Source organism: Oryctolagus cuniculus, chromosome 4, assembly GCF_051225735.1.
Source record: "Oryctolagus cuniculus isolate XC-2025 breed Fujian yellow rabbit chromosome 4, ASM5122573v1, whole genome shotgun sequence".
Classification (NCBI taxonomy): domain Eukaryota; kingdom Metazoa; phylum Chordata; class Mammalia; order Lagomorpha; family Leporidae; genus Oryctolagus; species Oryctolagus cuniculus.
In genome coordinates this window covers 145,617,182-145,639,962 of record NC_142870.1, presented here as the reverse complement: position 1 = coordinate 145,639,962, position 22,781 = coordinate 145,617,182, and the positions used below count along the sequence as shown (strand labels likewise).

The 22,781-nt window shown below is 43.6% G+C and overlaps 1 protein-coding gene across 5 annotated transcripts in view; it reads left to right on the top strand.

Annotated features, from left to right (window-relative positions):
- Positions 1-565: 565 nt before the first annotated feature.
- Positions 566-22,781, top strand: part of PPP2R3A (protein phosphatase 2 regulatory subunit B''alpha) — a 210,699-nt gene continuing 188,483 nt past the window's right edge. For 2 of the 5 annotated variants that reach the window (XM_051818617.3, XM_089332231.1), the window contains exon 1: positions 566-698. The gene's annotated coding sequence lies outside the window, so the exon portion shown is untranslated. Of the gene's footprint in view, positions 699-826; positions 904-22,781 lie in introns of those variants that run through there. The other 3 variants (XM_051818618.3, XM_070072785.2, XM_089332232.1) reach the window with 3 other exon arrangements.

Sequence of the window (22,781 nt, the reverse complement as noted above, 5' to 3'; positions counted from 1 at the left end):
GCCATTCCCTGCTCTTAGGTGCTCATTATGCTTTTCAACCTCCTGATTGATTGACTTATTTATTAAATTATTTGTAGGAGTCTCTATTTACTGTTCTAACTTCGGCTTTGTGTTATATTCAGATTTGTTTGTTTTTAAATCTCCTCTTTCAAAACACCTAACCTCTGGGGCTGAGCGAGAACTGGAGCAGGTGCGGGCCACTGGTAGGATCTGAGTAGCCAGGAGTGTGTCAGGTCAGCGGCGAGAGCTGCTCTCAAAGGGGCCGAGCGACCTCCTGGCGGAGGGCAAAACACCGTGAACAGTGATGATTCCAGTAACAGTAATAATAAATCCACACCAAAAGCCGCGTCCGCAAGCAGCAGTAAGCCCCGCGCATCGCGCGCCTGCCCAGCCGCCGAACCTGGGCAGCCACAGCGGCTCTCGTGGCCCCCCTGGAGGTCCCCTTCCTGCTCCGGCGGGGGGGAGGAGAAGGCGGGGCGGGGGCGGGGCCGGCGGGCGGGGCGGGGCCTGGCGCGGGGTCGGGGAGAGGCGCGGAGCCCGCCGCGGAGGGTGGGGAGGAGAGGGAGGAGGGGGCTGGCGGGCAGCGGGGCGGGGCGCGCCTGGGCCTCGGCTCCTCGCGCGCCGCGTTCGCAGTCCCAGAGCCCGCGCCACGGGGAGCCCAGGCGGCCGCTGGCGGAGGCGGCGCAGCGGGCGCTGAGGTAGGCGCGGGGACGCCCGCCGCGCGGCCCGGAGCCCTCGGGGCGCCCCCGGCCGGGCCTGAGCGGGCGGCGGAGCCGGGGTGGGGGGCGGCGCGGGGCGGGCGGGGCCGGGCCTAGGGGCGGGGACCGGCCTGTCCGGAGGGGCCGCGCGGGGCTGCCGCGGCTGTGGGAGTCCGGAGTGGCGGCGGACGCGGCAGCCCGGGAGGTGAGGGAGGGAGGCAGGGGCGGCCCGGGCCCTGGCCGGTCTGAGGGGGGCGCGGAGGCCGGGTCGCCGGCGCAGCCCGCGGGGAACTTGAGCTTGGCAGAGAAAGCCGTGCCAGCGTTTGGAAGAACTGAGAGTCACGTCGTTAGGCGCTGGGGCTGGCTTTTTCCTTCCCCGCCCCCTGCCCACCCTCGGCCCGACTTGGCCAAAGAAGGATGTGTCACCAGCTCGGGGCGGCGGGCGGCGGGCGGCCGGGGCACCTGAAGCAGAGGTGAACCGAGCCCGGCCGCCCCCGAGGGGCGTGCTCGGGGGGGGGGGGGGGCCTCGCGATGGAAGCCAGCTGGCCGGGCAGGAGAGAGGCTGCGTCCCAACTCCGTCGCGCTCATGTTGTGTCCGGTCCTGGCGCTCGGGAAATGCTATCCAGCCTTAATGGTCAGCAAACGCAGGGGCAGACGAATTGTTGCTTGCAAATTATAAGGTGTTTTCTTATTAGGAAACGGTCCGAAAGCAGGACATAGAATCTTTACGCGTAAGCAAAAATCAGTGATTGGTAGGGCTTTCCGTCATCTGTTCCTCCGCAAATCTGCGGTGATGTACGAAACATACCCTGCACCTTCGCTGCCACGCATTTTTCTTTGTTCTTCCTCCGTCTCGGGCCTCAGTTTCTTGTAAACGGAGCACCCAGTGCCGAGACCCTAAGAATTGCCATACTAGGTCAGAGCATGGGCGCCCAGCTGAGCAGGCAGCAGGCTTGTGCTGTAGGGAAACGCAGATCCTGCCCCCACCCTTGGTGATCTGCTAACAGTTATCTCAGTTTCTTCTCTCAGAAGTATCCGTGACTTTTCCTGGAAGCCTTTTTAGAAATCTGTAGTCCACCCCTAATTTACACTCAATCACATTGATTGCGTCCAAATGGCTTTATCATCTCTGGCCAAAGAACTTAGCGGGTGAGATACTTGTGGGAAAAACTTGGATTTTTTTTTTTTTTTTTTTGACAGGCAGAGTGGACAGTGAGAGAGACAGAGAGAAAGGTCTTCCTTTGCCATTGGTTCACCCTCCAATGGCCGCTGCGGCCAGCGCACCGCACTGATCCGAAGGCAGGAGCCAGGTGCTTCTCCTGGTCTCCCATGGGGTGCAGGGCCCTAGGACTTGGGCCATCTTCCACTGCACTCCCTGGCCACAGCAGAGAGCTGGCCTGGAAGAGGGGCAACCGGGACAGAATCCGGCGCCCCAACCGGGACTAGAACCCGGTGTGCTGGCGCCGCAAGGCGGAGGATTAGCCTAGTGAGCCGGCACTGGCCAAAACTTGGATCTTTTATACGATCTGGGAGATCCATAGTTGAGGATGGGGAAGCAGGTAAAAAAGTTTTTTAAAAACAGAAAGTTTTGGAAAAGCCTTTATCAGCCTGGCTGTTGGGTCCAAACACAGCTTGATCCACTAACAGCCCAAACGTTAAGTGGTTAAAGATTAGTTGAAGTCCTGTGTATTTGCATATTTTAAAATGCAGCTAGACATTCTGGAGAGTGGAGCTGCTATTTGACTTTATCTTGATCTGAATTAATTTGGCCTTAATGTCTAGCTGAAACCAGCCACCCTCAGATCATGGAAGTTTTGTTTCAGCAAGAAGAGAATAAAGGGGATTGGTACTGGAGGAGCCAGTACCTGCCAGAACTTTGCTTTTAAGCTCATCAGAGACTCCTCATTACTTCTGGCAAACGTAGTTCCTACCAGTCTCACCCTGGCCATCTTTCAATATACAAATTAAGCTTTGCTTCCTCTCAAACTTTTCTTGACATCTCCCACATACACTAACCTTTTTCTAAGATTTATTTTTATTTGAAAGGCAGAGTTACAGAGAGAGATACCTTCCATCTGTTGGTCCACTCCACTCCCCAGGTAGCCACAACAGCCAAGTCTGGGCCAGGCCAAAGCCAGGAGCTTCCTCTGGGTCTCCCACATGGGTGCAGGGGCCCAAGCACTTGGGCCATCTTCCACTGCTTTCCCAGACATGTTAGCAGGGAGCTGGATCGGAAGTGGACCAGCTGGGACACGAACTGGCACCCGTATGGGATGTTGGCATCAAAGACGGTAGCTTTACCTGCTGTGCCACAGCGCCAGCACTGGTTTTTGTTTTTGTTTTTTTGAAACCCACAGCAGTGAGAGTAGACTTTGACCACCCTTTTGAGTATTATTGTCTTTTGAAACAGGGATTCTCAACTATGCGCCTGTTGACATTTTAGACCAGGTAATTCTTTGTTGAGGAGGGCTGTCTTGTGCAAGAGAGGATGTTTAGCAGTATTCCTGACCTCTGCTTACCAGGCACCAGTAGCACTCCACACACACTAGTAAGGATCAAAAACACCTTCATCCTTTGCTAAATGTTCCCAAATAGGGCCCAAATCACCCTCAGTTGAGAACCATGGTTCTAAACTGCCTTCTGCCTTAACACCATTGCACTGCATTGTTGTTGTTTGCTTTATGTGTTGATTTCTATCCTAAGCTTGGGGGCAGCAGCAGTCAACATTTATTTAATAAGTATCTGAAGGCTTATTTTTGCTAAGTTAGAGAATACAGTGGTTAAAGCAAGTGATGTGGTCTCTGTACTCCCGAACTTTGTAGTGTAAAGCCGATGAAAGGTTGTATTGATACAGTGTATCAATGCGGTGATACAGTTACCTCATTGCACTTGTATTGAATTTTCCGAGGAGCAGGGGTTGCTCCCAATACATAAAACAGGGGTCCTGACCTTCAGGAAGGAAACCTTTGAGGTGGACTCCGAAGGAAAAGCAGGAGGTACTAGGTGAAGTTTGGGGGCATGGTATCCGTGCGAAGGCCCTCAGGCAGAAACCTCAGCACCTTTTCTGAAGCACAGAAGTGGGCAGCGAGGCCGGAGCATGGAAAGTACTGCGAGTGGGACTATACAGAATGAGCTGGTGAAGGCAGCGGAGGCCATCCCCAGCAGCGGTGTAGGCCAACCTGCTCATTAAAACCACTCTAGGAACTTAACCAAGGGCAGGTGTCCAGGCCGTCTTCCAGGCTGTTAAATCAGAATGTCTTCTGTAAGTGTTACTCTCCGTAGAAGCCACCGTTTCCCCCTGTCCATCCAAAAGAATAAGCACTGATGCTAGTCTTGTGCATCGTAGCAGTTGTGGACATTCATGCAAGTGTGTGTTCTTTCCTCCTCTTTCTTTACACAGTGTATAGTGTACACTCTGTTCTCTTAACAGTGTGCTATGAAGTTTTCCTTTGCAGTATAGAGCTTCCTCGTCTTTTGAGTGACTGTAAAGCATTTCATTATATGGATATACTGTAGATTACTTAACCTCTCCCCTATTGATGGACATTTAGATTGCTTCTGATAATTTACTATGAACAGTACTATGGATATGCTGGCTCACAGGTGTGTGAACATATTTTTAGGACAAACAGAAGTGGAATTGTTTGGACAAATATATGTATGTACACACATATGTATTTCTTATATATAGTGTAACAGATATATTTGTATATATTTACATTTTCAAAGATCATTCTGGTCATATTAGAGTGGTTTGAAAGGAAATGAGTGATTGTGGGGAGCAACTGACCCTAATTAAGGTTATTGTGGGTAACTAAGAAAAGATGGTAGCTAACTTAGCTGGTAGCAGTACAGATGAAGAGAAGTACACATATGCATGAGATATATTTAGGAGGCACTGTAGATAGGATTTGTTGGTTTGTATAGCACAAGAGTGGAGAGAAAGAAGTTCCTGGGATGCATCCCAGGGCTCTGGCTTTCCTACCCAGTTGTTGACTGAAAGAACATTGTAAGGATAAATAGTTTTGAGGTGCATTTAAATTACCATTTACTTTGGGACTGCTATTATTTTCAAGTGGAGATGGCACACAAGCATTTGACATTTCAAATCCGGGGCCCAGAGAAAAGTGCAGAACTGGAAACACAGAGTTTTAGGTGTAAATTGAAGGGTGTGGTTGAAATTGCAAACTAGTAGCCCACAACTGAATCTGGCTCACAGATGTGTTTTGTTTTGCCCCTTAAGTGGTTTTGTTGTTCAATTTTGAATTAGTCGCCAATATTTTAACATTTCAAGATTTCCTGTGGAAATCCAGATGTGTGGCTTCTCTTTTAAAAATAAGAAGATGGGGGCCGGCGCTGTGGTATAGCAGGTTAAGCCACAGCCTGAGACGCCTGTATCTCATGTGGGCATCGGTTTGTGTCCTGGCTGCTCCACTTTCCATACAGTTCCCTGCTAATGGCCTGGAAAAAAACGGGAAGATGGTCCATGTGTTTGGGCCCATGCCACCCATGTAAGAGACCTGAATGGACCTCTGGGTTCTTGGGTTCAGCTTGGACCAGCACTGGCCATTGTGACCACCTAGGGAGTGAACCAGCAGATGGAACATTTCTCCCTCTCTCTCTGTAACTCTTTAGATTTATTTATTGATTTATTTTGAAAGGCAGAGATACAGCGAGGCAGAGAGCAAGGGAGGGAGAGAGGGAGAGGTCTTCCATCCGCTGGTTCACTCCCCAAATGGCTGCAACGGCCGGAGCTGCACCGATCTGAAGCCAGGAGCTTCTTTTGGGTCTCCCACATGGGTGCAGGAGCCCAAGGACTTGGACCATCTTCTACTGCTTTCACAGGCCATAGAGAGCTGGATCGGAAGGGGAGCAGGCAGGACTAGAACCAGCATCCATATGGGATGCCAGCACTGCAGATAGGGGCTTTACCTCCTACATCACAGCGTCAACCCTATAAATAATTATATTTTTAAAGATTTATTTATTTATTTGAAAGTTGGAGTTAGAGAAGGAGAGGCAATGAGAGAGAGAGAGGTATCTTGCATCCGATGGTTCACTCCCCACTTGACCGCAACGGCCTGGGTTGTGCCTATCCAGAGCCAGGAACTTCCTCCAGGTCTCCCATGTGGGTGCAGGGGCCCGAGGACTTGAGCCATCTTCTACTGCTTCCCAGGCCATAGCAGAGAGCTGGATCGGAAGTGGAGCACCCAGGACTCTAACTGGCACCCAAATGGGATGCTGGCACTGCAGGCAGCGACTTTACCTGCTATGCCACGGCGCTGGCCCCATAAATAAATATTTTTAAGAAAAACAAAGATGAAACCCTGCTGAGCTGGCTCTCCCATATAGAAGCAATGACTGGAGCTCAGTCACAGCTGGTCCTGGCTGCTTTCTAATTCACCGCAGAGCCCGTTGCACCCTAGATCTTACTGGCTTTGCTCATTTACTTCTCTGACTTTGTAGGTTTTTGAGTGTGTGCTTCCTGGTCAAGAAAGAGAATGAAAAACTGATTCTCATCTTGGTTGTACATTGAAGTCACTGAATATTTTTTAAAAAATACTAATGCTTGGGTCCACCTAAGAAATTTGTATTTGTTTACTGGGTCTGAATTGCAGCCTCGGGTCTGTAAAGCTCCTCAGGTGATTCCACTGAGCACTGGAAGTTGAGAACCATTGACAGATTGACAAGGCACAGACCTTGCATTTCAAAGTTCAGTAGAGGGAGGTAGCCCAGGAAAGGGATGAGAGGTGGCTAGGGAGGTACAGTGACATTCAGGTGTGCAGACCTAACCTGATATACTCCACTGTGTTTTTAATTGCAACAAGTTAATTAGTACAAAGTTTTGCTTTTATATGTTCAAATATGCTATGCTTAATGGCCCATTTAAAGGACTCTCAAAAGTAATTTAAGCTATACTTGATTTTTGCTTTAAATGCTTATTTTAGAATCTGTATTCTAGTTTAAGGTGTGTTCATAAGAGACAAGGAAAGAGAGGGATCATCAAATAAAGATAGGGGCTGAAATTTTGTCAGATTCATCAAGATAGGGTCTTTTACCTCACCAAGAATTATTTCAGATTGGAAGAGGCAGAAATAAGATTAGTGGTAAAGAATAAGGAAATAGGAAAGGTAAATTTTGGAAAAGTCTTTTGAGTTTGTCTGAAAAGGAGTAGTGAGGACGGGACTGGTGTTTTCTGTGTCTTTTTTTTTTTTAATTTATTTTATTTATTTGAAAGAGTTACAGAGAGGTAGAGACAGAGAGAGAGAGAGGTCTTCCATCTGCTGGTTCACTCCCCAGATGGCCACAATGGCCGGAGTTATGCCGATCCGAAGCCAGGAGCCAGATGCTTCCTCCTGGTCTCCCACATGGGCGCAGGGGCCCAAGGACTTGGGCCATCTTCCACTGCTTTCCTAGGCCATAGCAGAGAGCTGGATCGGAAGAGGAGCAGCCGGGTCTAGAGCCGGCGCTCACTTGGGATGCCAGCACTTCAAGATAGGGCCTTAACCCACTGTGCCACAGTGCCGGCTCCCTGTGTCTGTTTTGTAGATGCTTGGTCTATGGGTTACCCAAACACTGCTAACTTTTAAGGGAGCTAGCACAGTAGTACCTGGTTACCCTTCTCCCTGAGCTTAGAAGGGTCTTCTTTGTTTTGTAGAGTTTGTGCTTTTCACCGAGGAGATATTTTGCTTGTTACTGAAGTGGCCTGATTCAGATGTTGGCAGTTAGACCCTAAGTCTCTTATCTGGAAAGCCATAGAGCTCCTAAAGGCCAACTCCTGAAGTCTGGGCTGCAGTGACCCTGACATCATCCCCCAGTTCAACTGATGAACAAAGACCAGATTGTTGACATGTTGAAAATGGAATGCTTCACTGTATTAGGGAATGTGTATCTAACTGTAAAATTCCCAGGAGTAGTTTTTGCAGCTGTATTTTTCCAGTTAACTTCATTTTTCCAGTTGTATGCATGTAAAATTTCTCATGCTTTGAAATCTTTATCATTGATGATGACTGAAGTATATAAATATAAGTTGGAGGTAGCTCCTCCTTAATCTGAGACAGAAAGAGAGAACACTGGATAAACTTTGGTTTCCAAAAGGTGGTGTGAATGCTGTCATCTTAAAGACCTGGGTTAGATGACTATCTAGGATAGGTTGTCATGTAAAAGGCCACAACAGTCTGTTTCTTAAGTCATTTCTGCCTTGTTGACAACCTTGATCAGGAAGAGAAGGTTTTAAAGGTCAGTTTTGTGCTTCAAATTTCCAGGAGTTGTGGTCTAGCAGGAGAGCTGAAAACATAGGGTTGGGAGAAGGCTGTTTTATTAGTTGAAGGCATAAGCCCTTGAGCTGCCTTTTGCAAACAGGAGTATCATGTTGTGGGACATCAGCCTTCATAGCTATCATTGCCTTACCAGTTAGGTGGATGATAGTTAACTTAGATAAAGGATGACTTTGTGAGATGAATGGGAGACTTTGGTCCAAGAAGATGGTTTGAACTGTTCGTTAGAAACTGTATGAGGATACTTCAGAAAGTTCTTGGAAAATGTACGTTATGAAAAAAAAACTATGCATGGATTTCAAAATCTTTTTGCTCCAAAATAGGCATCTTTTCCATTTTTAAATAAACTTTAGGAAGTACATTTCTGTGTGCTTGGGCAGCTGTGTGAGTTTCACCATCTCCAGAGCAGTTAGGTGCTATGCCTGAGTTTTGGTAGATGGAGGGAAACTTCCATTGGCAAAGTAGTTCAGAGCTCCTCTGTGATAACTGAGTGGCAGATGAGGAGTCAGTTCTTGGGTGCAAAGTATAAGTGACTTTCAGTGCATTCACAATACGTGCAGTCATCACCGCTGTCTATATCTAGGACATTTTCATCATCCCACAAGGAAACCCCAGACCCATTAATCAGTCACTCCTCATTCCCTTCACCTCCCAGGTGGGGGCAGCTACCAGTTTTCTTTCTGTATGGATTTGCCCATTCTGAATATTTCATAAAAACTGCATCATAGGGCCAGCACTGTGGCATAGCAGATTAAGCCTCCACCTGTGATGTCAGCATCCCATATGGGTGTGGGTTCAAGTCCAGGCTGCTCCACTTCCAATCCCGCTCCCTGCTGATGCACCTGGGAAAGCAGCAGAGGATGGACCAAGTGCTTGGGCCCCTGCACCCATTTGGGAGACCTGGAGGAGGCTCCAGGCTCCTGGCTTTGGCTGGCCCAGCCCCAGCAGTTGAGGCCATTTGAAGAGTGAATCAGCGGCTGGAAAAATCTCTCTCCCTCTCTCCCTCTCTCCTTCCTTCCTTCCCTCCCTCTCCTTCTCCCTCCTTCTCCCTCTCTCTTTCTCTCTCTCTCTGTAATTCAGAGTTAATAGATAAATTTCATCTCTTTATTTAAATAATAAAAATAAAGCAAATAAAGGTAAAACAAATCTTTTTTAAAAAAAAAAAACGCATCATAGGGGCTGGTGCCGTGGTGCAGTAGGTTAACCCTCCACCTGCGGCACTGGCATCCCATATGGGCGCTGGTTCTAGTCCTTGCTGCTCCACTTCCGATCCAGCTCTCTTCTATGGCCTGGGAAAGCAGTAGAAGATGGCCCAAGTCCTTGGGCCCCTGCATCCACATAGGAGACCGGAAAGAAGCACCTGGCTCCTGGCTTCCGATCAGCACAGATTTGACTGTTGCAGTCATTTGGGGAGTGAACCAACGGAAGGAAGACCTTTCTCTCTGTCTCTCCCTCTCACTGTCTGTAATTCTACCTATCAAATAAATAAATAAATAAAATATTTTTAAAAATGCATCATAAAATAGGACTTTTTGCTTCTGGTTTCATTCACTCCATATATTATTTACAAAGTTTGTTTATGTTGTAGCATGCATCAGTGCTTTATTCCTTTTTTCAGTTGCTTAATACTCCCTTGTATAGAGATAACAGTTGATGTGTATATGAGCTGTTTATACCTTTTGGCTCTTGTAAATAGTGCTGCTAAGAGCATTCATTTGCAAGGTTTTGCTTTAAATACCTGTTATCAAGTTCTTTTGCGTGTAAGCCTATAAGAGTCATATGGTAATGCTGTGTTTAAGTTTTTGAGGAACCGCCAAATTGTTTTTCATAGTAACTGCACCATTTTAAATTTCTACCAGCAATGTAAATTCTATTTTCTCTATATCCCCACTAACACTTTTTTCTAGTTCTTCATTTATTGCTGTCCTAGTGGATATGAAGTGTTATCTCATTGTAGTTTTGATTTGCATTTCCCTAGTGACTGATGATGTTGAACATGTTTTCCTGTGTGTTAGCCAATTTTATATCCTCTTTGGATAAATATCTATTTGGAAAAATATTTATTCAAGCTCTTTGCCCATTTTTTTAATTAGGTTAATTTTTTGTTGTTGTGCAATAAGAGTTCTTTGTATATTCTGGGCACAGGACCTCTATCACAAAAGTAATTTACATATATTTCTCCCATATTGTGGGCTGTCTTTTTACTTCCTTTTGTTAAAAAAAAGATTTATTTTATTTATTTGAAAGGTAGAGTTACACAGAGAGAGAAATATTCCATCCTCTGACTCACTCCCCAAATGATCACAATGGCCAGGGCTGATCCAGGTCAAAGCCAGGAGCTTCATCAAGTTCTCCCAGATGGGTGGCAGGAGTCCAGGTAGTTGGGTCATCTTCCACTGCCTTCCCAGGTGCATCAGCACAAAGCTAGATTGGAAGTGGAGCAGCCAGTTCTCAAACTGGCCCCTCCATGGCATGCCAGCTTTCCAGGAGGCAGCTTAACCCACTGAGCCACAACGGCAGCTCTCCAGTCCTTTCACTCTATTTTTTTTAAAAAAAGATTTATTTATTTGAAAGACAGAGTTACAAAGAGATAGAGAGCTTCCATCTGCTGTTCATTCCCCAAATGGCCAACAACCAGGGATGGACCAGGCCGAAACCAGGAGCCAGGAGCTTCATCCGGGTCTTGCATGTGGGTGCATGGGCCCAAGCACTTGAGCCATCTTCTGCTGCTTTCCCAGGCCATAGAAGAGAGCTGGATGGGAAGTGGAGCAGCCAGGACTCAAACCTGCATCCATATGGGACGCCAGCTCTGCAGGGGCCACGTAACTGTTAAGCTGCAGTGCAGGCCCCTCTTTTCTCTGTTAACTGTCTTTTCCACGAAAATTTTTAATTCAGATGAAGTCCATTATGTGGTTCTCTTTAGTTACTTAAGCTTTTGGCATATCATATCTCTTTTTAACTTAGTTTTCTTTTTTTTAAAGATTTATTTATTTGAAAGAATTACAGAGAGACAGCCAGGAGGGGGGTCGGGGGGACAGAGAGAGGGAGAGAGAGAAAGAGAGGTCTTCCATCTGCTGGTACACTCCCCCAAAAGGCCCCAATGGCTGGAACTGGGCCAATCTGAAGCCAGGAGCTGGGAGCTCCTTCTGAATCTTCCATGCGGGTGCAGTGGCCCAAGGACTTGGGCCGTTTTATACTGCTTTCCCAGGCCTTGGCAGAGATCTGGATCATAAGTGGAGCAGCTGGGACTCAAACTGGCACCCATATGGGATGCTGGCACTGCCAACATTGGCTTTACCCACTATCCCACAGTGCTGGCCCCGCCTAATCCTATTTCAGCCAGCTCCATGCCCAGGCCAAAACTCTTGCAGTCATCTTTCTCTTTGCTCTTTCATCCCACGTTCAATCTATCAGCAGGGTCTATCTTCAAAATGTATCTAGATTGAGTCTCTTCCCAATATGCACTGCTTCATGTTGTCCAGGCCACCACTGTATCTCCCGGGTCACTGCAGTAGCCTCTTTTTCCTGTTTTTCCTGTCTTACTGCCTCTCTCAGCACAGCAATGAGAGGATCCTTTTAAAATCAGTTTCTCCATTCAGAAGCTGTGCATTTATCACAGGGCACTGCATAATTTGTCCCCTGTGTCTGCTTTGTCCCCGTCAGGAGTGATACCTTTTTCTTCTAGAAGCCAACAATGTTCCTGCCTCAGGACCTTTGCTTCCCACCTACGAAAACTTCTCTCCTCATTTCTCTATCTTCCCCCTTCAGATTCTGCTCCCTGCACTCCCTAAGATCTGAACATGCCTCCTGCCCCCAGTACTGAGTCTGTTCCTCACTGACTTGCTTATTTATTCATCTTTACATGTCTATTGAACAGAGGCCATCCCGTTAGAAAAAGTTTGAAAATTCCTTGGTCCCTGCCCTGTGACCCAGTGGGTAAAGCAGCTGCTTGCAACTCTGGCATCCCGTATGGGCGTGGGTTCATGTCCTGACTGCTCCACTTCTGATTCAGCTCCCTGCTGTGGCCTGGGAAAGCAGTGGAAGATGACCGTTGCAGCCATTTAGGGGAGTGAACAAGTGGATAGAAGAGATCTCTCTCTCTCTCTTTCTCTTTCCCTGTAACTCTGCCTTTTCTGCCTTTCAAATAAATAATCTTTAAACAAACAAAAAAGACAAAAAGATAGAAACTGAACCTACCTTTGAGGACTCAATACAGTAGCAGAAAGTGGTATGGGGGCTTCATTCACCCTTTAAAAAAGAAGAAAGAAAATTGCTCATCTTCAGCATTAAGGATTAAGTGGCTGAGATAGTGACTGTGAATGGAGATGTCCTTGAGGACTTAGAAACCATAGCAAGCATGTACTGTCTTGTAGATGACAGGCAAATTCCTACTCTGCAGTGTTGAGGATTGAGCCCCAGAATACTGCTGCTGTGAGCTCTGCTGGGCAGTGCCCTTCCCAGTGCTGAGACCCCCTCAAGCGCTAAGGCTCAGGAGTTAGCGTTTTGTTTTCTCTCAATATGGGACATCTTGGCAAGCTTGGTATTTTTTCCCATTGTGGTTACTCCTCAACAAATGCCAGCAGTATCCATGTATCGAAGGCAGTTCATGGCTCTACATTAATGAAGAGGGGGAGTTGATTGTCCTGTGAAATACTCCAGACCCTAAAGAAAAAGGCAATAAGACCACACGCAGTGACAGTCTCTCTGGTTGGCAAGTTTGGAAGCTTCATCTACTTTAGCATTCCTTAACCTGTGTCTGCAACCCTGCAGGTCTTTATGTGGGCCTTCTAGTGATTTCCTGGTATTAAAGGTTGGAATGAAGTATATTTAATTCATTTTTTAAAAAATTACATTTCTTCTCAGGACTTTTTAACCAAACAAGTACTATATGTGTATATTTTCCTTACATATGTTCTTTTCCTGGATGAGCTAATTTCTTGAATGACAGACAAGTAGATAAATTAATGCAATTTCAGATAGTATTAATGATGCCATGCCAAAAATATCATGCATGGGGCTATTCCCCTAATATGAACACGGGGTTGTTTCCAGATTTCCCTTATTTTAAACATTCCAGCAGAGAACATCCTGGTACTTGTGCGAACGTGTTGATGTTGATACTGCATAGATTCTGAAAGGTGGAATTGTTGGATCATATAATCATAAATAGCCAGAAATTTAAGATACTGCCAAATTGGTCCCTAAGATGTCTAAACTAACAAAAAAAAATTTACATGTTCTATAATCTAAAGTAATAATGTTTGTTTCTATTTTTTCAACACTAGTATTGCTGAATACGTTCTGTCTTTCAAAAAGATTCATTTATTTGAAAGGCAGAGCACAAGAGAAAGAGGAAGAGAGGGAAGAGTGAGAGAGAGAGATTCCATCCACTGGTTTACTCCTCAAATAGCCACAGCATCCAGGACTGGGCCAGACGGAAGCCAGGAACTAGGAACTCTGTCTTATTCTCCCACATGGATGGCGGGGACCCAAGCACCTGGGCCTTCCCAGGAACATTAGAGAAAGGTGGATCAGAAGCAGTGCAGCCATGATTAGAACCCAGGCACTCTGATCTGGGATACTGGTGTTGCAAGCAGCGGCTTAACCCACTAAGCCACAAAACCAGCTCCCATTCTCTTAATTCTTTTTGCAAAAGAAATTAGTGTATTGTAAGGTTGAACATCTTAATCCTTGGAGCAGGCCTTTGGTGCAGCTGTTAAGTCACTGCCGGGGACCCCTGCATCCCGTACCAGAGTGCCTGGTTGAAGTCCTGGCTACTGTCCTTCAGATGCAGCTTCCTGATAATGTGCATCCTGGGAGATGGCAGGTGATGGCTCAAGAAATGGGGTTCCTGGCTTAGCCCTGGCTGTTGAGGGCATTCAAGGACTGAATTGGTGGATGGAAAGTCTCTCTGTCTCTCCCCTTTGGCTTTCTCTGCCTTTCAAGTAAAATGAAAATAAAGCCAGCTGTCTCTAAAAAATATTATTTTTTAAAATTCCCACACCCTCACCAATTCGTGAATTTGTGCCTCTCATAAAAGTTTCACAAAATGATGCAGGTTGAAATCCAAATCTGAAATCCAAAATGCTCCAAAATTTTTTTAGTACCAGCATACCACAAGTGAAAAACTTCTCCCATATCTGATCTTATAAAATGGGTTACACTCAAAATTCAGGCACACTAAAAATATCATATGAAATTACCTTCAGGCTACATGTACACGTGTGTATGAAACATACATGAATTTCATGTTTAGACTTGGATTCCATCCCAAGATATATATATCTTCTGAAACAGATATATATATATATCTTCTGAAATCTTCTGAAACTCTAAAAAATTCCTAAATCTGAAACAATTGTGGTCCCAAACCTTTCAGAAGATTTATTCATCTTCATTTTATTTGAAATGCAGAGGGACAGGCATAGAGAGATCTTCCATCCCCTGGTTCACTCTCCAAAAACCTACAACAGCCATGGCTGGAGCAGGCTTAAGCTAGGAACCCATATTGCAGTCATGGTCCCCTATGTGGGTGGCAGACACCCAAGTAATTATGCCATTATCTGCTGTGTATTTAAGCAAGCTGGATTAAAATCAGAGGAGCCAGGACTTGAACCAGCACTCCAATATGGAATATGGGTGTCCCAAGTAGCATCTTAACCATTATGCCAAATGCCTATCCCCCAAGCATTTTGGATGAGGGCTACTTAACCTGTGTCTCCTTATTTTAAGTATTATTTAATTTAAAAAAATCTTTGACACATAATAGTACATATTTATGGAGTACAATGTAATGTTTCAGTACATATGTGTAGTGATCAAATTTGAGTAATTAACATTATCTGTCACCTCAAACATTTATCATTTCTTCCTTTGAGAACGTTCAAAATCCTCCCTTCTAACTATATGAAACATTCAACCTGTTATTAATAATTATAGTCACCCTGCTATGCATGAACATTGTGGGTGAATATCTTTTCTAAACTTTTTGGTTATTTGTATTTCCTTTACACTCTTCTGGGTTACTTAGCAGAGTGCTGGTTACCTTCTAAGATCCATTCTTCCTCTGTCTTTAATAAGAGGAGTCCTGGCTTTTAGCTAGGCCCATTGACCTCCTTGGAGCTGGGTTATAATGGCATATGAGTGGAAGGATTGGCACGACTCTGGAATCTCCTTGAAGGCGGGAGCAGAGACTACCTTATCCTTCCTGGCACCTGCCCTGTGTATTGGAACTCAGATGTAAGGTCATCCTAGATAGATCACTGAGCTAGAAAGCGTGGACCTGCCAGCATTTAGTGGAGCTGCCACGCCAGCCTCCGCCTTCATTTGCTTGAGAGAGAAATTTAACTTTCACCTTATTTAAGCACTCCTATATTTGGTTCTTTTATTATATGCAGTATAAAGTGTTTATATTTTTCTTATATATATTCTAGATACTCATTCTTTATTATAAAAATGGAATGTTTTCCTCCAGTCTGTTGGAGTCTTCTCCCTTTGTTTTGGCATCTTTTGTTAAATAATAGTTTTCAATTTTGTTTCAAATTTACCTTTGCTTTTATGGTTTTTGATTTTATGGACTATTTTTTCATTAACTTTCATTTATAACTTTTTATTTATATAATGTGAGCAAATTTCATGTATTTTATATATACAGATTTAGGAACATAGTGATACTTCCCACTCTATCCTCCCTCCCACCCACATTCCCGCTCTCCCTCTTCCTTTCTTTCTTACTCTTTATTTAAACAATGACATACTTGCAGTTTATTTTATAATCAGAAGCTAGCCCTCCACTAAGTAAAGAAAGAATTCAGCAAAACACTGTTCCTCAACAGTAGATACAAGGGCTATAAACAATAATCAAATCTCAAAATGTCAATTTTGCTCATATACACTGTACTTTTTTGTTTTCTGTTAGTTACCACAGATCAGGGAAAACCTGATACTTGTCTTTCTCTTACTTTATTTTTTAAAACTATTTTTTATTTGAGAGGTAGAGTTAACAGTCAGAAAGAGGGAGAGACAGAAAAAGTCTTCCATCAACTGGATTGCCCCCCAAATGGCCGCAACGGCCAGAAGCCAGGCAGATCCGAAGCCAGGAGCTTCTTCTAGGTCTCCCACATGGCTACAGGGGCCCAAGCACATCTTTAACTGCTTTCTCAGACAATAAGCAGAGAGCTTGATTGGAAGAGGAGCAGCCAGGACACGAACGTACTCATATGAGATGCCGACACTGCAGGCTGAGGGTTAGCCTACTATGCCACAGTGCTGGCTCCAATATTTATCTTTTTGGGACTGTCATATCTCGCTAAGTATAATGGTTTCCAGTTGCATCAATTTTCTTGCAAAAGACAGCATTTCATTTTATATGGCTGAGTACTATTTTGTAGTGTATGTATACCACATTTTCTTCATCCAGTCACAAGTTGATGAACATCTGGATTGATTCTATATCTTAGCTATTGTGAATTGAATTGCAATTATCATGAGAGTACAGACAACTCTTTCATATGCTGATTTCATTTCTTTTTGGGTAAATTCCCAGGAGTAGAATGGCAAGGTCATATGGTAGATCTATTTTCAGATCTCTGAAGACTCTCCATACTGTCTTCTGTAATGGCGATACTACTTTACATTCCCACCAGCAGTGTATTAGGATGCATTTTTCCCCACATGCTTACCAACTTCTTATTGTTTTTTGATTTTTGTGTGAGAATTATTCTAACGGGGATGAGATGAAACCTCATTGTGGTTTTTATTTGAATTTCTCATTTATTTGCTAGTGATCCGGAGCATTTTTTCATGTGTCTGTTGGCCATATGAATTTCCTCTTTTGAAAAATGCCTGTTCAAGTCCTTTGCCCATTTCTTCTTTTTTAAAAAGATTTATTTATTTATTTATTTGAAAGGTAGAGTTACAGAGCAAGAGCAAGAGCTAGAGCAAGAGTGAGAGAGCAAAGGAGACAGCAGTCTTCCATTGGCTGATTCACTCCATAGAATGGCTTCATCAGCCAGGGCTGTGCCAGGCCAAAGCCAGGAGCCAGGACTTCTTCTAGGTCTTCAACATGGGTGCAGGAGCCCAAAGACTTGGGACATCTTTTACTGCTTTCCCACGCACATTAGCAGGGAGCTGGATCAGAAGTGGAGCAGCCAGGACATGAACCAGCACACATATGGGATGCCGGCACTATAGGCTGTGGCTTAACCCACTGCACCATGGCACCAGCCCCTACCCATTTCTTAACTGGAGTGTTTGTTTTGTTGTTGAGTTTTGTGAGCTCTTTATAGATTCTGGATATTAATCTTTTATCAGTTGCATTCTTTGCAAAAATTTTCTCCTATTCTCTCACTTGCCTCTTCACTTTTTTGAGTGTTTCCTTTTCAGTACAAAACCTTCTTAGATTAATGTAGTCCCATTTGTCTATTTTTGCTTTTATTGCCAGTGCTTGTGGGGTCTTTTCCAAAAAGTTTTTACCTATGCTGATGTCTTGCAGAATTTCCCTGATGTTTTCCTCTAATAATTTGATGATATCAGGTTGTAGATTTTTAGATCCTTGATCCATTTTGAGTTGAATTTTGTTTACAGTGTAAGGTAGGAATCTCATTTCATACTTCTGCATTTGGAGATCCAACAAATGCTGTGTTTGTTGGGGAGACTGTCCTTTCTCCAGGGATTGAATTTTGCTCCTTTTCAAAGATTAGTTGGTTATAGATTCATGAATTGATTTCTGGGATTTCTTTTCTGTTCTTTGATCTACTTCTCTCTTTTTGTACCAATACCAGGCTATTTTGATTATAACTACCCTGTAGTGTGTCCTGATATCTGGTATTGTGATGCCTTGGCTTTGTTTTTGTTGTTTAAGATTGCTGTAGCTATTTGGGGTCTCTCGTGTTTCCGTATGAATTTCAGCATTGTTTTTTCTTGATCTGAGCAGACTGTCATTGGTATTTTGATTAGATCACATTGAATCTGTAAATTACTTTCAGTAATATGGACATTTTGATGATATTAATTCTTTGAATCCGTGAACATGGAAGATTTTTTCCTTTTTGTGTGTGTGTGTGTATGTGTGTCTTCTATTTCTTTCTTTAGTGTTTTGTAATTTCCATTGTGGAGATCTCTCACCTTCTTAGATATATATTTATTCCAAGTATTGAATGTTTTTCTAGCTATTGTGAATGGGACTGATCTTACAAATTCTTTGTCAGACGTGGTAGTATCTGTGCATATAAAGGCTATTGATTTTTGTGTTAATTTTATATCCTGCTACTTTACCAAACTCTCTTATGATTTCCAATAGTCTATTAGTGGAGTCTTGGTTCCCCTATATATAGAATCAGGTCATCTGCAAACATGGGTAATTTGACTTCCTGCTTTCCAATTTGTATCCCTTTGATTTCTTTTCCTTGCCTAATGGCCCTGGCTGAAACTTCAAGAACTATATTGAATGGCAGTGGTGAAAGTGGGCACCACTTTCCAGTGGTTCTGGATCTTTGTGGAAATGCTGACAACTTTTGCCCATTAAATAGGATGCTGGCTGTGAGTTTGTCATACATTGCCTTGATTATGCTGAGGACTGTTCCTTATACACCCAATTTGCTTAAGGTTTTTTATCATGAAAGGATGTTGAATTTTATCAAATAATTTCTCTGCATCTATTGAGATAACTGTATGGTTTTTGTTCTTCAGTTTGTTAATGTGATGTATCACATTGATTGATTTGCGAATGTTGAACCATCCCTGCATATAAGGGATAGATCCCACTTGGTCTAGGTGAATGATTTTCTGATGTGTTGTTGGATTTGATTAGCTAGTATTTTGTTGAGGATTTTTGCCTCTGTGTTCACCAGGGATTTTGGTGTATAGTCCTCTTTCTCTATTGTATCTTTCTGGTTTAGGAATTCAGGTGATGCTGGCTTCATAGAAGGAGTTTGGGAGGATTCCCTCACTTTCAGTTGTTTTGAATAGTTTGAGAATAATTGAAATTAGTTCTTTAAAAGTCTGCTAAATTCAGCAGTGAAGCTATCCGGTCATGGGCTTTGTTTGGATGGTCTTTACTACTGATTCAGTCAGCATCTTGGTTATCAGTCTGATTTTTGGTTTTCTATGTCTTCATTACTCAAATTTGGTAGATTGTATGTATCTAAGAATCTATCCATTTCTTCTAGATTTTCTTATTTGTTGGCATATAGCTGCTTGAAGTAATTCCTGATGATTCTTTTTCTTCTTCCTTTCTTTTTTTTTTTTTTTTTTGAAGATTTATTTATTTATTTGAAAGTCAGAGTTGCACAGAGAAAGGAGAGGCAGCGAGAGAGAGTGAGAGAGAGAGAGAGAGAGAGGTCTTCCTTCTACTGGTTCACTCCCCAATTGGCTACACCAGTTGGAGGTGTGCCGATCTGAAGCCAGGGGCCTGGAGCTTCTTCTGGGCCTCCCATGTGGGTGCAGGGGCCCAAAGACTTGGGCCATCTTCCACTGCTTTCCCAGGTCATAGCAGAGAGCTGGATCGGAAGTAGAGCAGCGGGTACTCGAACCGGCACCCATATGGGATGCCAACACTACAGGTGGTGGCTTTATACAGTACACCACAGTGCTGATCCCTCTTTTTATTTCTGTGGTACCCGTTTCTACATCTCCTTTTTCATCTCTGATTTTATTGACTTGGATCATCTCCCTCTTTTTTCTTGTTAGTTAGTTGAGCCATTGGTATATCAATTTTGTTTATTGTTTCAAAATACAAACTCTTTATTTCATTGATCTTTCATAATTTTTTTGCTTCAGTTTTATCTTTTTAAGATTTCATTTATTTATTTGAGAGGTAGAGTTATAGACAGTAGAGGGAGAGACAGAGAGAAAGGTCTTCCTTCTGTTGATTCACTCCCCAAATGGCTGCAATGGCTGGAGCTATGCCAATCCAAAGCCTGGAGCCAGGTGCTTCTTCTCAGTCTCCCATGTGGGTACAGGGGCCCAAGGACTTGGGCCATCTTCTGCTCTCCCAGGCCACAGCAGAGAGCTGGATTGAAAGAGGAGCAGCCGGGACTAGAACTAGTGCCTATATGGGATGCTGGCACCGCAGGCGGAGGATTAACCTACTGCGCCACAGCACCAGCCCCTCAGTTTTGTTTATTCTTTAATTTTAGTTATATCTTTCCTCTACTAATTGTTGTTTCTGTAGGTCCTTGAGATGCATTAATAGTTCTTGATATAGGCACTAATTGCTATAAACTTCTCTCTTATCACTGCTTTTGCTGTATCTCATAACTTTTGATGTGTTGTCATCTTCATTTGTTTCCAGGAACTTTTTGGTTTCCCTTTTAATTTCTATGACCCCACTGTTCGTTCAGGAACATGTTGTTCAGTTTCCATGTATTTGCATATTAATAAGAGATTCTTGAGTTGTTAATTTTCAACTTCATTCCAATGTGGCCAGAAAATGATATGATTTCAGTTGTTTTGAATTTGCTGAGATTTGTTTTATGGCTTAGCATATGGTCTATCCTAGAGAAAATCCCATGCACTAATGAAATAATGTGTATTCTTCTGTGGCTAAAAAGCCCATGAGAGCATTTCAGGCATGGAAAGCCAAGACACTATGGCAAAAAAATATCCTATATGAAGGATTTCTGTGAGTGAGACCCCAGTGGAAAGAAGGGGCCATCAAAGAAGGATGTACTTTTCTCTGAAGGGAGGAGAGAACTTCCACTTTCCTTAAGGCCCTGTCTAAATACCAACGGAGTTTGTGGACTCAGAAGGCTTCCATAGCCTTGGCAGCTCATGGCGAGAGCCTCGGATGATCACTGACATAATAAATAAGAGTGTTAATTATTAAATCAACAACAGGAGTCACTGTGCACTAGCTCCCCATGTAGGACCTCTGTCCTTAATGAGTTGTACTATGAGAATTAACTGCAAAACTTGTTCTCAAACATACGTTGTATGTGTGTGGGGAAGTGAAAACTGTTGAAATCTTTACTTAGTATAGAGTTGGTCTTCTGATATAGTTAATTGAAAATGAATCTTAATGAAGAATGAGATGGGAGAAGGAGTATAAGGTAGGATGGGAGTGGGGGTGGGATGGTGGGTATGGGAGGAAGAACCATTATATTCCTAAAGTTGTACCTATGAAATTTGCATTCATTAAATAAAAGCTTTAATAAAAAAAAGTGTATTCTTCAACTGTTTGGTGAAATGCTCTGTAGATATCAGGTTTATTTCTCCATAGTATCCATTATCTCTGTTGTTTTCTTTGTTGATTTTCTGACTAGTTGATCTGCCAATTGATGAAAGTGTGGTGTTTAAGTCTCTCATTACTATTGTCCTAGATTCTGTACTTCCCCTTAGATCCATTAACATTTGTTTCAAATAGCTAGGTGCCCTGGCATTGGGTGTATATACATGTACTATAGTTACATCTTCTTGTTGAATTGATCCCTTAATCATTACATATTGCTCTTCTTTGTCTCTTTTAACAGAGTTTATGTTAAAATCTATTTTGTCTGGTATTAGGATGGTTTTACCTGTTCTTTTTTTGCTTTCTGTTAGCATGGAATATTTTTTCCATGCTTTCATTTTCAGTCTGTGTATATATTTTTCCATTCTTTAATTTTAGTCTGTGTGTATCTTTGTTGGTGAGGTGTGTTTCTCATAGGGACATCTAGATTTTTAAAAAATTTTTTTTATTATTTATTAGGCAGAGGCAGAGAGAGAGGTCTTCCATCTGCTGATTCACTCCCCAGTGACTACAGTTGCCAGAGCTGCACCGATCCAAAGCAGGAGCCTGGAGCTTCTTGGCCTCCCATGTGGGTGCAGGGACCCAAGGACTTGGACCATCTTCTTCTACTTTCCCAGGCCATAGCAGAAAGCTGGATCAGAAATGGAACAGACAGGACTCAAACTGTTACCCTTATGGGATGCTGGCATTGCAGGTGGCAGCTTTACCTGCTACGCCACAGCACCCACCGTGCTATTGTTCTTATAAAACAAATAGATGGATTTTGTTTTGTAATCCATTCAGCCAGCCTGTATCTTTTAATAGGAAAATTTAGGCCATTTACATTCAAGGTTATTATTGATAAGTAATGATTTGGTTCTACCATTTTTTTCATAAATATTTCTGTTGTTTACTTTGGATTTCCTTTGTACATTTACTAAGAGATTTTCTGCCTTTACATTCTTTAATAATGATGACTACTGTTTTCTGTTTCTGTGTGTAGCATATTCTTTTTTTTTTAAAGTCTTTTGGCAAATTCTTTTTTTTTTTTTTTTTTAGATTTATTTATTTATTTGAAAGTCAGAGTTACACAGAGAGAGAAAGGCATCCGATGGTTCACTCCCCAGATGGCCACAATGGCCAGAGCTGCACCGATCCGAAGCCAGGAGCTTCCTCTGGGTCTCCCACGTGTGTGCAGGGGCCCAAGGACTTGGGCCATCTTCTACTGCTTTCCCAGGCCATAGCAGAGAGCTGGATTGGAAGAGGAGCAGCTGGGACAAGAACTGGCGCTCATATGGGATGCTGGCGCTTCAGGCCAGGGTGTTAACCTGCTGCACCACAGCACCGGCCCCGACATTCTTAAGAATCATTTAAGGCTAGACAAATGGTGACAAATTCTTTCAATTTCTTTTTGTTTTGGCAGGTCCTTATTTCACTCATTCATAAAGGAGAGCTTTGCTGGATTATAGGTTGGAATTTTTTTTTCTTTTAGGACTTGGACTATGTCTCTGTATTCTCTCCTAGGCTGTAGGGTTTCTGCTAAGAAATCAGTTGTTAGTCTAACTGGTGATCCTTTGAATGTAATCTGGTGTTTCTCTC